General features: G+C 51.0%; 1 long non-coding RNA gene across 1 annotated transcript in view; it reads left to right on the plus strand.

Annotated features, from left to right (window-relative positions):
* Positions 1 to 13212, plus strand: part of LOC309629126 — a 29360-nt gene extending 16148 nt beyond the window's left edge. Inside the window, exon 4 of the long non-coding RNA XR_014244863.1 lies at positions 1562 to 13212. This is a non-coding gene — a long non-coding RNA (uncharacterized lncRNA). The remainder of the gene's footprint in view (positions 1 to 1561) is intronic.
* Positions 13213 to 16588: the final 3376 nt, after the last annotated feature.

Below are 16588 nucleotides of genomic sequence, written 5' to 3' on the forward strand. Positions count from 1 at the left end.
TGGCGGCAGGCCCTGACATGGGAGCTAGAGAGAGATGGGCAAAGAAAGAGAGAGAAGAGGGGAGGAGCAAACTGGACCCAGGAGGGCCCGATAGCAGGCTTATGGTGCAGAGTGGGGAGACCTAGTGGATTCGGGGATGGGGTGGGAGGCTGGGGCAGAGGAAGCCAGGACAGCATCTGAGCCGGCACACTCCCACTTACCCCCAGTCCAGTAGGTTCCAATCTTTTCAAGTATATCAGTCTCCTTTTAGTATCCAAAACTCTAATGTCTTTCACACGATTGATAGTATTTTTACCTTCTCTTTATGCTAATAATTTCTAGAAAGTAAATTAAAAGCAGGCTGTCTACTTAGGTATGGGTGTGGGACAAAATATTCCCAAAAGCTGTTTAGGATGGAATGCCCACAATTTTTAGAAAATCAGCTTTGCTTCAATAGATTAATTTCTTCTTCTCAGATTTGATGTACTGTTCTAATTCCATCAAACACATAACTTTTGTGTATTTGGATTTTAGTTACATTATTTAAGAAGCCCAGAAATAGTACCATTTTGCTTAAAAATACTTTTTTACTATGGAAATTTTCAATCACAAAAGTAAAGAAAATATTAAAACAAATCCCCATGTGCCCATGACCTGCTTTAATAATTAACATATGATGGCTCTTGTATCATCTCCAAGCCCCACTCCCACTTCTTCCCCGGCCTCTGGGCCGCTGGATTATTTTAAAGTAAATTCCAGACATATCATTTCATCTGTGTGTATTTCAGTTTCTAAGAAGTAAGGACTCCTTCAAAAACATAACCACATACTATTGTGACACAATAAGTTAACAATTATTCCTTAATATCATTAAATATTCCATCATGTTTAAATTCCTCAGTTGTCTCATTAATGTCTTTTTACAGATGGTTTGTTTAAATCAGGATTCAAACAAAGTTCTCAAAGTGATTGCATTTAGTTGACATTTCTTAACTCTCCTGTAATATCTAGCAGTTCTGCCTCTCTCTTTTTGTTTTTTCCTGGTCTTTTATTTATTGAAGAAACCAAGGCATCTGTACTATAGAGTTTCCCATATTCTGGAGTTTGTTGATTGCACCCTCTTGGTGTCATTCACAGGTTTCTCTGTTCCCTCTCTTCCCTGTGAATGGTGGTTAGGTCTGGAGTTTTAATCAGATTCGTAGGTGATTTTCTATAAGAACACTTCATAGATGGTGTGATTTTGTTCTCATTTTATTGCATCAAAGGCCACATAAATGCCTGTTGTCTTTGTTTGTGTGAGTGTTGCACTGCAGAGTTTTTCATCAACATTCTAGCTAGTGGTTTTAAAGGACTGTCATTAATGAACATTGCTTAGATTCATTATTATATTAGGGTGTGCAAAATGGTGATTTTCAAATTCTATCTACCCCTTTTGAATTCATTAGCTAAGATCCTTCTATAAAGAACTTTCCTACATCAAATATTTAGTTACCTGAAGTATAGTTTGTGCCAGTTTTGCAATAAATGATTGCTTTTTACTAATTTTCAAAATAATAAGCTGGTGTCCTTATAACTTCTAAAGGTGACCAGTGATTTGGATGAGTGTCTGTCTGGGATCTTAACTTACAAAGAGCCATCAAGTTAGCTGCCACAGTCTCATAGATGTCAGCTGAAGACACGCAACTCCTGGGTCAGAAACAATGGACTTTTATTCATGTCACAGCAAGCAACATGGTTTCATGTAAGTGTCAGTCCCCTTGTCTTCCAGGTCCCATGGGGTGAGACAGAGCAGCCCAGGTAGATGCCATACATACAGTGCGGTTGCACTGCAACGAGAAACACTTAGCTTAGAGGATGAGGAGTCACCTTTGTCCTGGAGGGAGATATTGCTCATCCCCCCAGGTTGTTCTCTGCTAACATAACCCTGATAAATGGTCTGGGCAACGAGTGGCCAGGGGCTTGCATCCCTAGCCTACCCATAAAAGACATGCAAGGGTGCTCCGGGCCCATGATCTGAGTCAGTGTTTTTGTTTTTGTGTTATTATGTACGGACTCAGTTATTTTAAGTATATTTGACGTAAAATTTCATTGCAGTCATTATTCATTTTGATGCTCAAATTGTTTCATGTCTATCTGGCTGGTAAGACTTGACTCCTGTGATCTTCTGACATGACCCTAATAGTCTTGGGTAGCATCCTTTCTTTCTAGTTTAACAAGGTATTACAGGCTCACCTTGTAAATTTCCTGCTTCAGCCTCTGGACATTTCTCCCAGAAGCCTTTTACTGGGAGATGGTATTTAGAGACCATAATCTGGGTGCTAGGAGTGCTCATTTCTACTGGATGAGTCATTAATTCTAAGTCTTTTCAGAGGGCAGAGCTAGGAAATAGGTATTTGTATTCTAACATAAAAATAAATTATGAGTCAATGTTAATATTTCAGATTAAACTTTAAGATTACAGAATTTGACTTAACATTTAAAATTTTGTATTTGTATCTCCTTTCTCTTATGCTGAAAATTTTGATTCCTCTTAACACTAACAAAATTATTGATTTTATCCTAATATACAATAGTTTCAAAATAATATTACTAATATTATCACCACAGTATGATTACTGAACTAAGCAACTTAAGCAACTTAAGCAACTAAGCAACTTAAGATTTCTATTTAAGGGCTTCCCTAGTGGCGCAGTGGTTAAGAAACCGCCTACCAATGCAGGGGACAAGGGTTTGAGCCCTGGTCCAGGAAGATCCCACATGCCGCGGAGCAACTAAGCCTGTGAGCCACAACTACTGAGCCTGCGAGCCACAACTACTGAAGCCCGCACGCCTAGAGCCCGTGCTCCGCAACAAGAGAAGCCACCGCAGTGAGAAGCCTGAGCACAGCAATAAAGAGTAGCCCCCGCTCACCGCAACTAGAGAAAGCCTGCGTGCAGCAATGAAGACCCAAGGCAGCCAAAGTAAATAAATAAATAAATAAATAAATAAATCTATTAAAAAAAAAAAGATTTCTATTTAAGATTAAGATTTAATATTCAGCCAAATTACTGTATTTTAATGTCACTTTAATAATTCTCTGTATGGTTAAGCCACCAGCTTGATAGCCACTTAGGTTCATTTGATTTAATTTTCTTTAATTATTCTGTAAAACATCTATATGATTCCAAAGTCAAAGCTATAAAGTTAGGTAAATTCAGAGAAATTCAGCTTCCAGTCTCTTCCCCTAAATCCTTTACACTCCCTCTCCATGCAGGATACCATTTTTATCTCCTCTTCAACTGTTGTTGTTTTGTCTTAAAATATAGACAAATATGAATATGTATATACATATATTTCCCCGGCCCTTGTATAAAAATGTAGTATACTATACACATGATTCTACACCTTGCCTTTTTTTCATAGAACAATACATGTCCTATTATACCAAAAATGTATACATAAATTCTCCTCATTCCTTTTCATAGCTGCATGGAACTCCATTGTATTGACATGCTGTGGTTTATTAAATCAGTCTCTGATTGCTGGAAATGTGGATTTCCAGACTTTTGCTGTTATAAACAGTGATTCAGCCTTACAATATGCCATTTTGTATTTTTTGCTAGTGTATCTTTGGGATAGATTCCTAGAAGTAGGGTTGATGAGTAAAGGGATAAACACTCATGTAATTTTGCTAGGTATTACCAAATTCCCCTTTTCAGAGTTTGTGCTATTTTGCATTCCCATCACTGCATACATTTTAAAGAGTGATGTGACAGTTTATTTAATAGTTACAATATATCAAAAATTATATATATTTAGAGCAATTTAGACTTATAATAAAATACTGTAGAGTTAAATTTTGAGACAGTACAAAGTATTTCAGAAATCTTTTAGGGTTTCCCAAGCAAAGTTTTAAAAGACGAGTGGTGTAAGAAACTGTAGAATGATTGTTTGGTTTATATGCATGTTGTTCCCAGGTGAAGGGTGAGGCTTTGATGTCAGGTAGACCTGTGTCCCCGTTCCTGCCTCTCCACCTATTGTCAGGGTGACTTTGGATGAGTCATTTAACCTCTCTGGGATTTTCCACAATGCATTTGTGGAAAGTGTGAGATGAGATAATACATGAAAAGCCCTTGGGACAGAGACTGGAGCAGGTGGACCACCATGTGGGAGAAATTATTGGGAGTTGACTTATTCTTGCCAAGACCACACTGTCCCTCCCTGTCCTTGTGGATCAGAGTGGAGAAAGCAACTATGATGGGACCGAGTGATAGGGGACTAGGTTGGGCAACTTGTCCTGGTTTGCCCCGGACTTTTCTAGTTTTGGTTCTGAAAGCCCCATGCCCTGGGAACCTCCTCAGTCCCACATAAACTGGGGCAGTTGGTCACCCTCTTGGGGAAACAGGCCTGGGTTGAGGGTCCCAGGGACCTCTGCCAGAGGCTGAAGACAGGCAGAATACATGGCAGAACAAAACAAGCTCTTCTCACAGAGGGGACCAGAAGAAATGATTTGAAGTTAAAACGGAGCCTTCATCTTGAATGGCTGATGCCAAGGGAAGTTGGGGGTGCTTGGCTCCTTTCTCCAAGTCTGTGGACAGGAATAATTTTTCATAAGGCCTTTGGCTTTTTGGTATCGACCATAACTGAAAAGCCCCTTGGCCATCGCAGAATGGTTGATATCTTACTGATAACAATAGTTAGGTGTATAGATAGCCTATTAACTATTCCAAAATACAGATTTTCATGTAATAAAAAGCAATCCCAGGAAAATGTATTTAATCATACCTATTCATGGGAGGAAGTCATTGTTTAATACTGACCAAGCGAGTGAGAACACTGGGGTTTGGCAGCCTCAGCTTCAGGACTCACGGCGGGGGTTTTCAGGCCAGACTTGTACCACTCCTCAGCTCCAATTATTTCAATATTTTCGTGAAAGAGAAATGTCCTTCCATAGACTACAGGGCACCGCAAGATTGCCGAGAAGTAAGCCACTCAGCCAGAAGGTTCGGGAACGTGCTGGGATCCACCGACCCACCTCTGACATTCTCGGGCGGCTGACATTCTCAACCCACCTCTGACATGCTCCCAGGAGCATCGCCGGTGATCAGCTCTCCAGTTCCTGCCAAGAAACAGGCCCAGGCTGTGGCACGCCAGCCACGCGGAGGTTCAGCCCTGATGGGCTTATAATGTGAGTCACACAACCAAATCCCGTTAATTGCCTCTGAAATTGTAACTTCATGTTCAGAATAGCTTAGCAGTTCTTCAAGACCCAATTCGTTTCTCTCACAGGGCACTCTGTCAGTGGGGATGCAAGCCGTCTCCTGTGGCTGGTCACTCAGTCTGTGCTTCCTTTGGTCTGACTGTCCACCACCACGTTCCACCCTGTAGCTTCAAGTGCGCTGTGCTCCATCACGCCCGTGGGGCATGTTCGGCCAGTTGTGGTGGCCTGGCACCCTGCAGCACCCAGTGGAGTGAGCGAAGCTTCCCCACTGTGGGCAGCCCTGGCAGGGTGAGCCCAGGCACGGGCAGGACGTCCACTCCCAGCCCCAGGCCCTTCCCATTATTGCTCTGATGCAGCTGAGGGCGGGCATCAGACCGAGGACTGGCCAATGGGACTTGCTCTCCTGGGACCGCGGTGCTCCAACAGAGCCATTCGAGGGCTGAGCAAACGTCTGGACTTGAGCCTCCTCAGGCTGCCGCGGTGGGAGCAGCTCAGACGCCGCCTGGCTCTCCAGGCCCCCTGCCCGAGGGCTTCCACGTGCCTCCCAGCCTGGGCGCTCTGTGTACGAGTTGGCCAGAGCCCATGGTGTGCCTGGGCCCACAGCACTTGGCCGGCACCCAATGGTGAGGAAGGCCTGTGGGCCACCATGCTTGGAGACTTGCTTGTGAGGAAGTCTGGCTCCACAGAGCCAGGGCATTTTTTTAAATGTTATGAATTAGTTTCTTATTTTGATTAAGTAATACATAAACCTGATACAAAATTCAAAATGTGTTATAAAACCCAGTAAAAACGAAATCTCTCTCCTTCCCACTCCAGCCCCCCACCCCATGCTGCCAGGATCTTTGTTTCCCCCCAGAGCTAACCCACACATCCATGATTACGGCGACTTTTAACATCACAAATGGAATCCACCTACTCACACGTTGTTCCGCACCCTGCTTTTTCCCACTGATGACACCTTAGATTCTCAACGTTTCTGATGGGAGGAAGGAGTTGGGTGCTTTTGTTGGAAGGAACAAGAGCCACTTGAAGGGATTTGTTTCAGGGTGGGAGGCTGGCCTCCAGGGGGCTGCAGGCGGGGAGCTGGGTGCAGCCTGTGAGTTGCCCTGTGGATCTTGTAGTGCCACTGCCTGTTTTCTGTTGGGAGAAATCGTTTTAGAGACTTGACAAGGGCCGCTGAGTAAGCTCTCATCCAAGTAGGTCTTCTCCATGTATGTGTGTGTGGAAGTGCACTGTATATGTGCATAAGCATGTATGCGTGTGCATGTGATGCTGGCTGCACACATATTTCTGACACCCACTGCCTTGTGCAGGGTGTGATAGGGTGGGGAGAATCGGGCCTGGTTCGTCTTCCAGCACGGAGCACAGGGCCTGGCATACAGCAGGTGCTGGAGAAACATTTAATCACCTCTTCCTGACCCCTCACCCCCACCCCCAGCATGAATCCCACACATCAGCCAATCTACACAATTGTTTTCCAGCTTCTTTGCCTCTGCTCAGGAAACAGTTTTGTTATTTCTTAGTGTATTTTTTTCTTCTACCTGGAATATTCTCCCAAGTTCACGATCGCCTATGGAAGTTGAGAGTGTGCTCTCTGGCCCTCCTTCTCTGGAATGCTTTCCCTGGATGGCCAGACCAGCCAAAGGCCACCGAAGGCATTCCTCTGTCTCACCCAGAACTGCCCTGAGCCCTAACACTTACACAGAGTAGCCCTCCCTGACCCTGCTCCCAATCCTAACGCCGACACCAGGGACGTAATACCATACGTGTGGAGGGAGCAGCTCTTCACCCGGGCCTGCGGGCTCCCAGTGGCACCTGGAGCCAGAGGTCTGCGACAACCTGGGGCCTCATCTGAGGACCCGCAGTCTTTCCATGGGGAGCCACTGTCTCTGCGACTGGGAACCCTCAGCAGGTAACTTCTCTTTCTTGCTATCTCCTGGCTAATCCTCTCTAAACTCCTGAGAAAGAGGGAGCTGGAGACGGATGAGGGCTTGGCCCACAAGTCCCCACCATGCAGGAGGACTGAGTTTTCTCTTCCTGACTTGCCTGGCTGCTGGCCCATCTGGGGGTTGGCAGTCCCCGGCTCCGTCAGCCGTGGACAGAGGAGAGGAATCACGGCTGTCTGGGGCTGCCCTCGGCATTCACTCATTTAATCACCATTTATTCACCAAGAGTTATTCGAGCTCCTGCCACGGGCGGCTGGGCAGTGGGGATGGAGCCGTGAATACCACCACTTCCTGCCCCTGAGGAGCTGATGCTCTAGGGAGGGAGACCAATGATGAACAAGTAAGTGGTGAGCAGACAGCTAAGGTGTCAGCAGTGCTATGAAGCACATAGTAGAGGAGACCAGGGTGTGCAGTGGGGTGGACACTGGCAATTGTCCAGATGGTCAGGGATGAGGGGATACTTGAGCAGGGACTCGAAGGAAGTGAGGGAGGCTCTGTGGGAGCAGAGGGAACAGCTGGGCTGTGCAGGGGCTGCTCAGGGGAGAGCGAGGGCCCAGCGTGCTTGGGAGGGGTGAGCGAGGGGACCAAGGTGAGTGTGCTGGGGGTGGGGTGGGAGCAGATTGTACAGGCCACAGAAGGGACTTTGGATCTGGCTCCATGTGAGCTGGGAAGGGTCCTCTGGACTCTGGACCATTTTAGAAGAGTGACAACTTCGGACTTACATTTTAAAATGATCGTTCTCCAGCTGGTAGACTGTAGAGGGGCAAAGGCAGAAGCAGGGAGACCAGGGAGGAGGCCACGGCAATGACCCAGGTAGGAGAAGATAGTGCTTGGGCCGGGGTGGCCGCCGTGGAGGTGACGGGAGGTGGTCCAGCTCTGGACAGACGCTGAAGGAAGGGCCAGCAGGAGTTGTGGTGGGGAGAGAGGCACCAGTTTTTGCCTTGAGCCCCTGGAAGGTGGAGATGGGGAAGGTACTGAGGTGTCCAGGACAGACCTAGGCTACCCCCTCAACCTCACCGTCTGACTCATCACTGAATGGGCTTCCGTTTCTTCTCAAGGCCCGTAACTTGTGGTGGTTAGACACACAGGCTTGAGGAAGACAAAGCCTTGCTCTCCTTCGGGCCCACGGTGCAGGGCAGCTGCTCTGCAAGCCTCCCTGTATGTAGGGTGCCTGCAGGGCCACTGTTTTCACTTCAAAAACCTGACCAAGCCTGGCCAGTCTTTGCAGGAAAACCATCTGTAGCAAGTAAACCCACTTGTCACATTTAGACCAAAATTCTCAAATTTGATACGGGAAGATAGTTTTTAGTAAATAGTTTTGGTAAAATGATGACTTTTGTTATAAACAAACCGCCCAGCCAGCCCGACCTCAACTGCAAGACGTGAGGAATTCTGACTCCATCCCACCATTGTTGTGGGAAATGGCCATGCTGTGTCCTTTGAAACAATAGAGTCCGAGGAAATGTAAACAACGCCCTTTCCCCTTGGTGTCCTGGTGGGACACCCCCTTCCCTCCCACAAGGTCTCTGCAAGTTGAATAGCTTCTCCAAGGAGGCTCTTCCCCGAAGTCAGAGGTCAGGGCTGAGGCCACAGCACCCCCATCCTCCCAGCAGGACTCTGGCTTTCAGTGAGGAAGTTGGGGGGAGTGCTTTGCGGGTCTCTGCGTCTGTAAGTTTGGGGCCGGAAAGATCCTTAAGTATCTGCGTCTCTGGACACTGCCGCTTGAGGCTTTGTTCTGGCCACGCAGCAGTGCCTCCCAAGAGGCTGCTCCCCGCATGGTAGGGGTGCTTCCTGCTCCTCCTTGAAGAAACCATGTCAGGGCCGGGCTGTGAAGCAAGACAAGGACCCAGCAGTCGGGAGGCAAACAGGGGTCCCCCAGGGGCCAGTTCTGGCCTGCAGGCTGCAGGACTCTGCAGGAATAGTGATGGCGGTGGCTAACACCGATGTATGCTTGACACAGTTCTAAGTGCTTGGCGTGGATTATACCGTCTGATCCTCACAGCTGCCAAGTGAGGTAGGTGACACCGTTGTGCCGTCTTACAGTCGAGGAAACCTAAGCTTGGCAAGCCGAGGCAGTGTGCTCGGGGTCACACAAGCTGGGAGTGGTGGGGCCAGGGTGGGAGCCCTTGTGGCCCAACTCGAGAGCCCGCATGGTGACGGAGGCCCGTGGTCAGGGTAGGGGGTCCAGCGCACAGTGGGTGGGGCTTCAGCCATCCTGTCACCATAGCACAGGGCCTTGCAAACACTCACAGGCCTGCTCTGGGGGTTCAAGGATGACTAAGGCAAAGTCCCTGACCATGTGCTAAGCCCACCACCCTACCACTGCCTCGACACAGTCATGTTCCCTAGTGTTCCCTACATGGGCAAGAGTATAGAAGTGACTTCTGCTGGGACGCTAACAGTACTGGGCTGAGGCACCTACCTTTGGGGGCTTGGACTTACAAAGCTCTTCCCTACAATGGAGGATCGTGACCTTCAGTGGGGTGAACTTTGAGTGCTCACAGGGCCTGGCACGTTGCAGGTGCCTGGGGAGGCTCCAGTGAGCAAAGAGCATGGCTCGTTGAGGGAGGGGCTGCTGCACCGTCAGCCTGACGCCTGGCCACCCGGGTGAGGCTCCCAGCGGCGCAGGTGGACTCTGCCGATGACTCCTGGGGAACCCGCCCTGTGCCCTGGGAAGGGACGGCACTTCGGAAATGTCCGTTAGCCTTGGAGGCCGTGGATGAACATGTCTCTGAGCACCAGCCCAGCCACCCCCATCCCCCAGTGAGGCTCCTGGGGTGGGGGGGCGGGGGGCGTGGGAAGCTGGGAGGAGCCTTCAAAGGTGAATGGGAAGACTGGGGGCCACTCCGGGCGGCGTCCAGACAGACACTCCCGACCACAGAACTTGGGGAAAGGAGGTGAGCCTGTGACGTCCAGAGGCCCCTTTCAAGGAGCCAGTCTCTTGGGAATGGGATTCAGGACTTCCTCATGGGCGATGTGGGCAGCAAGGCCAAGAGCAGCAGGGCAGTGCAGGGCAGCGGCTGCCAGCACTGCCCAACCCACCCTCCAGGCCCTCAGAGACCTTGGGATTAAGTTTCGCATTCATTCAGTGGGTGTTCAGTGAGCACCCACTTGCGCCAGGCACAAAGCAGAGCAAAACCCTTGCTCCCGTGGAGCCCGCGGTCCATCGGCATGATAAGCCCCCTTCCCTACATGTCAGGAAGCCCAGAGGGGGCTGTGTCTCTGCTGCAGCGAGAGGGTGGCTGAGTGGGACGGGCTGGAGCGGGAGAGTCAGGCTGTCGGGAACGCCATGAGCAGAAACAAGCCCAGCTGGACACGGGCTTTCGTAGCTACAGATTTTTGCATTTAAAGAATCTTACCTGGAACCCCATGGAAACAGTGTTTAATTAAGCAAAACTTTATTTGATGCCTTCCTATCTGTAGTGTTTACTTATTAAGCCAACTGATGAGAACAGTAAGGCCATTTTGATGAAAAAAGCCACCTGAAATCCAGGGTTACAGAAATCAACCAGAGTCTTAGGCCAACCTGGGCATCCAACACCTCCCGCTATATCAGAATTCTTCAGCCTATTCTTTGCTGTGGGGCTGTCCTGTGCACTGTAGGATGTTTGCCGGCATCCCTAGACTCTACCCGAAAACCAAACATGTCTCCAGATCTTGTCAGATGTCCTTTGGGGAGTAATATCGCCCCAGGTGAGGACCACTGCCATCTACATTGATTGCGCAAGATCAAAAAATCCTGTTTCACAGTGAGAGGCATTTGCAATTGTTAAAAGTGTCATTGTTTTGTTTGTTTGTTTTTATCAGCTCTCTTGCCGCTCCTAGGCCCACCTTTAATTAAATAAGAGTTTTATTCTGAGATCTGCACAAAAAACACATTCCTGCAGCAGCCCAAGTTAATGTGTTGGTAGTTTTCAATGTACTAAAATTTGTATGTAACACATTTGTGTGGGTGTGTTGTTTTCATTACAATTTTGAGGAATAGGAAAATCTTCATATTAAAAACATTCAGACCAAATGTTGGCGGATCCCCTAAGCCTTTTGGAGGAAGGTTCAGAGACGCTGCTTTCACGTTGGGAAGCAGCCACAGGGAGAGGCCAGGATTTGATGATGGTGCAGGTCGGGCGGGAGGGCAGGGTCACTGGGGCCTGTCTGCTGCCCTGAGACCCCAAGGCTTCATCAGATAAAGACTGCAGGATTGGGGGCGGGCGTGCAGAGGACTGGATCCAGTCAGGAGAGATCCAGAATTGAGGGAAGAGAAATAAGACTGATTCAGGGAGTGAGCAGAGGAAAGAAAGGCTTCTCACTCCATGCGGTTCTAAGAAAGAGCCCCCAATTCTTGGTGACACTGGGCCAGGAGGTTAAACACAGAATAATCATAATGAAAACAATCTGTTTGTACCATTTGATGCTTCCAGAAATTCCCGGGAGCGAGTCCAAGGTGGAGAATCCCAGCAGAAGTGCTGCTGGTTGGAAGTGAGAGTGGGGGTTGGGAGGGAAGGGTGGAGGAGAGCGTCTTTCCCAGGTCCCAAGGGTCTGGGGCCCGGCCACTCTGGGGATGACAGGGTGGGGGGCACCCCTGCAGGCCGCAGAAACAACAGCTGTCTTTAATGTTCCGGAAAAAATAGACCTTCCCTGGAATCAGTTTGTTCTCCCTCCTGCAAAATTGGGAGCCACTTTCAGGGCTCAATCCTGGGAAATCTGCCTTGGATATGGGGGACAGCTGACCACAGGCCAGGACTCGCCACACAGCAAAACACGGCAAACCTGACCAGGGGCCTGACACCCACCCGCTGGCCATGTCTTGAGCTCCTGGGCAGTTCTGGGAGGGAGGGAGGCTGGGAGGGAGGGAGGCTGGCCCGGCAGACAGGGGGCCCCAGGCCTGGGTGCCCGGAGCACCTCCTCTCCCCTCCTTCTCCAGTCACTGCAGGGAATTTCCTTCATGGGATACGGTTGGGCACTTTCAATGTGTCAGAGTCCTGGTCCAACTCCTCATCTCACAGACGGGAATCTGAGGCTCTGTGTGTGACCCTTAAGAACCACCAGCCCCAGTGCAAGCCCACGTCTTGGCCTGCCAGGGTAGTTCGGGGCTCAGTTCATCTGGGGAAAAGAATCCCAGGGCTCTGTATTTCAGAATCAGGGACTCTGAGAGTTTTCAGACCTTGCCTGTCCCCTCATTCTGTGGGTCCCGCTGTGCCCTCAGGCAGCAGAGAACCCCAGCTTAGCAGCTTCTCTGCTCCACATGAAGGCTGTCACTGCCTTACCTCAGTGTCCTTCGCTAGGGTGACTCAAGCCTGATAAGAGCCTCACCTCACACTTGGAAAGCACCGTACAGCTTCCTGTGGCCTCAAACCCTTTCTCGGGCATTGGCAGAGCAACTGTGGGTTCCATTTCACAGATAAGGCCACTGAGGCTTGCAGAGGGCGAGGGTGGGCTTCCTCGGAGGTTGGTGTTCTCCCCACACCCAGGCCCTGCCTTGCAGCCCCTTGCCCCTTCCAGCCTCCGGTGACTTCCCTCCCAACACAGGCCATACCTCCGTTCCTACGCGAAGGGAGTGGTTTCCAAAACCAACTGGGACGTTTCCTGAAAGGCGCTCCAGGGCTGCCAGCTTCAAGGGCTCCGGCAGGGCCCTGCCCAGGAAGCACTGAGCCAGTACTGGCCTGTGGCGTCTGCGGCGTGCTGTGCTGACCCTGGCCTCAGGGGCCTTCCTCTCCTCATTAGGGGAGGATGCTGGGGACGGTGAAGCAAGCTCTGGGGAGCCAAGGCCCTTCTGGGAACCATCCTACTGGAAATATCCCTCCTGCCTGGCCCTGCCCCGTGCTGGGCCGTGCCCACCCTTGGCTTCAGCAGGGCTCTGGCACTGGGAAGAATGGGCCGTAGCTCCTGGGCGTTGCAGGAGGCAGAGGTCAGCACATTCCAGGGTTTGGCCTTTCCGCCTCAGTCAGAAAACTCAGCAGATGGAAGGCCCAGGCCTCCAGGGCTGCATGGAGCGGGCAATGGACAGGGAGTGGGGACTGGCACCGCCCTCTCTGCTGGGCAAAGCTCTTGGAGCTGCTTGGCCTCTGCTGAGCAGGAACTGACCTGGGAGCCGCCCTCTCCAAGGGTGCCATGAGGCCCCAGGCCCCTGCCCGCTCCCAGTGCCTGGGCCCCAGCCACCGAGCCACCTGAGGGAAGGGTGTGTGTGTCTTCTGGTGGATAAGACACACCGCTTCTGGTCCCGCCTCCCATCTGGACATCCCCAGTCACCCTGCCTGGTGTCCCCTCTCGAGGCACAGAGGCCTTCTCTGTCCCTCACAGCCCGGCCCCCTCCCTCCTCTGCCTGGAACAGTCTCTCCTCCATCTTCCCCTGGTGACTTCTGCTCATCCTTCAGCCCCAGCTCTCCCCTCCCTTCCCCGGAACACCTCTGTGGACCCTGGGATGGCTGGTCCCTCTGTCCCATGCCCTGACCTTTTCCTTCAGAGCATGCTTCATGGTCAAAGTTAATGACGTGAGGTTGACCCACTGACTTCCCCTCTCCAGGCACAGGACAGCTAGGACAGTGCCTGCCTCTTGTGTGCCAGGCCAGACACTGTGGGAGCTGCCCAACTGTGTTTATCGGGTAAGTTGAATGTTTGAGCAGGATTGGGGTTTCCAGAAGGTACTGCCATGAGGCCCTGCACACACCTGGGGTGTGAGAAGTTATGCATGGCCCAGAGAAGGTCCTTGAGGACTGGGCAGGGTTGGGGAGTGTGGGCTCACACTGAAAGGCCAGGATGGAGTGCCAAGGTGTGAGGCTGGGCAGGGAGATCGGGTGGCTAGTCCAAACAGGACAAAATGTCTTGCAATAGGTTTGCAGAGAGAGCAGAGCCCTGGAAAAGGGGCAGTGCTCAGCTGGGGACGGCCAAAGGCAGATTTGCTCAAACTTTCATGCCACCAAGTGTCACCAAGGTGGCAGTGGATTCAGAGACAGTGGGTTCAGATCTGGTCCCGTCTTCTTTCTGGAGCCCCACTTTCCTCATCTGTCAAGTAGGGACCTAACCGATGGGGTTATTGGGAGGTCAGCTGAGGGAATGTTTGCGAAAGGTGAGTCAAATGTCATCTTGCTTTTTCCTTTTCTACAAAAACTCCGGCCAGAGGTGAGGCCCGCGGGAAGCGGTTGTCGTTGTCTGGGTACACGCCCTCCAGTAAAGGGTCACAGATCCTGCCCTTGTGACTCACGCTCTGTGAAGAAATGGTTCCTGCAAACATTGCAGAGGTGAGGAGAGTTTTCCTTGCCCTCCTAGCCTGGTTGTTCCACAAGCGTGTACCAAGCTCTTCCCAGGGACCAGGCCCTGTGCGGGCACTGGGCAAGCTGAACGACACTCTGCCCTTGGAGGGCCCCCTTTCCAGGGCTCGGGGAGGCCTGACCCCTGGAGGGAAGCAGACATTTTCTAGAGAGCCGGCCCTGACCGACCGCTCAGTGGGAGGCCAGGGCCCGGCCATCGCCTACCCTCGCTCCTTGGAGGTCTGGTTGTCCCCGGCTCCCAGTCCTCTGCAAGTCTCCAGCCCAGACCCTGGAACTCAGGGCTCCTGCGGCTGACCACCCCTGACCCTTCCCCACACGGGGATGACTGCACAGCCCGCCTCGTGCCCAAAGCGGAGCTTGGGAAGCTCCCCCTCCCTCACCTCAGAGGACGGTGGCTCCAGCCTTCCAGTCCTCAGGCCACAGTCCTGGTGGCCCCGCTGACTTTCTCTCCCAGGCCACACCCAGCCTGCCCACCAGCCCTGTCAGCGCTCCCTTAAAATAGATGCAAAAACTCAAAGGGACAGAAAGCAGACCTGAGGTTGCCTGGACTGTCGGTGAGGGAGACGGGACAAAGGATCATGAGGAAACTTCTGGAGGCGATGGGAAAGTTAAGGATCTTGATTTTGGAACTGGGTTGATGGGGGTGTATATGTGTCAGAACTCATCCAACTGTGCACTTCATGTGGAGTTTAATGGACGCCACTTACACCTTAATAAAGCTGTTCGTCGTTTATTTAAAAAAAACAAACAAAAAAACAGATGTTTCCAGTGACCTCTGTGAGACCCTGGACCAGTCCCTTACCCTCTGTTAACCTCAGCTTCCCCAGCTGTAAGATGGGAGTCTCTAAGAGACCTTCCAGCTGGATCTCCATGACCCTCCATCCACACAGCTCCTTAGAGGCGGCGCCTATCTTGAGAGGAGGGCGTTAGACTGTGTAGCCCAGGTTTGTCCCAGCACTTTTCTGATCCCAGCTTGGCTCACCAGCCCTTCCTGCAGAAATGGCTCAGACCAAGTAATTGGCTAGGGAGAGGTGGGTGCCAGGAAATAGGGCCAAGTCATGTAGGAAAATAAGGAAGTGAGCAACTCCACAACTCCACAACTGTCTGGGCTCCCTCAGGCCCAGAAAACCTCCAGAAAGCTAGAGAGAAGCACAGAGATTTTGGTCAACCCATTTGACAGATGGGGAAACTGAGGCCCAGAGAGAAGTTGTCTCTCAAGTACACTGAGCTAGAACCTGGCAGAGTTGATGCAGAAATGCAGGTTGCTATTAACTAGACTTACTGTGGTGACCATTTGCAACATAATACAAATATTGTGTTGTATACCTGAAACTAACGTAATGTTATGTGTCAATTATATCTCAATTTTTAAAAAAAGAAAAGAAATGTAGGTTACTGGACTCCTAATCCAGTGCTCGCCCACAGCCCCCTACCCTGAGGGTCAAAAGACATGAAGCTCATCCCTGGATCCCTGGGCCTCCCTAAGCTGGTTCCCCCATGACTACGGGCTCTGCCTTTGGGGCCTCGCAAAGGGCTGCATCCATCTGTGAGCCCCACGTATAGAGGGTTCCCATTTGGGGCAGGGGGACGAGGGCTCAGAGCCCCGCGATCTGAGGCAGGTTTCAGGCCCTGGAGTTAGAGGGGCCTGGACAGAGCCGGCTGGGACTGAGCATCTGTTACCTGCTAAGCGCCCCACATCCATCCATCCACAGGTGATTCTCCAACTGCCCTGGGAGGCTGGCATCGTGAACCCCGTTTTACCCCATTTTCTAAAGGAGAAAACTGATTTTCTGCGTGTTGAAGCAGCTTTCTCTGGCCTCAGAGCTGCTCACTGGAGACACCAGGACTGCAATACAGTCAGCTGCATTCCACAGACTTTCCAAAAAGAAGGCGGAGGAGGAGGAGATGGGGAGAGGGAGAAACGGCAGCAACAGCAGCAGAACCTGGCACTTTCAGCATCAGCACCGCCTTGCCCAAGCCGCTGTGTGGATTATCTCAGAAGCCTCTTAACTGGTGTCTCTGCTTCCTCTCTGATCCCTCGCCGTCTGTCCTCAACACAGCAGCAGGGATCCCACTAGAATGTGGTCAGACTACGCCCCACCCGCCTCTGCTCAGAGCCCTGCAGAGGTCCCACTTCTGAGAGCCAAGCCCAGGTCCTGGCACTGGCCGTGAGCCCAACCCAGCTGGCCCTGTTCTGC

This window comes from Balaenoptera borealis (assembly GCF_965194805.1).
Source record: "Balaenoptera borealis genome assembly, chromosome: 5".
Taxonomy (NCBI): Eukaryota; Metazoa; Chordata; class Mammalia; order Artiodactyla; family Balaenopteridae; genus Balaenoptera; species Balaenoptera borealis.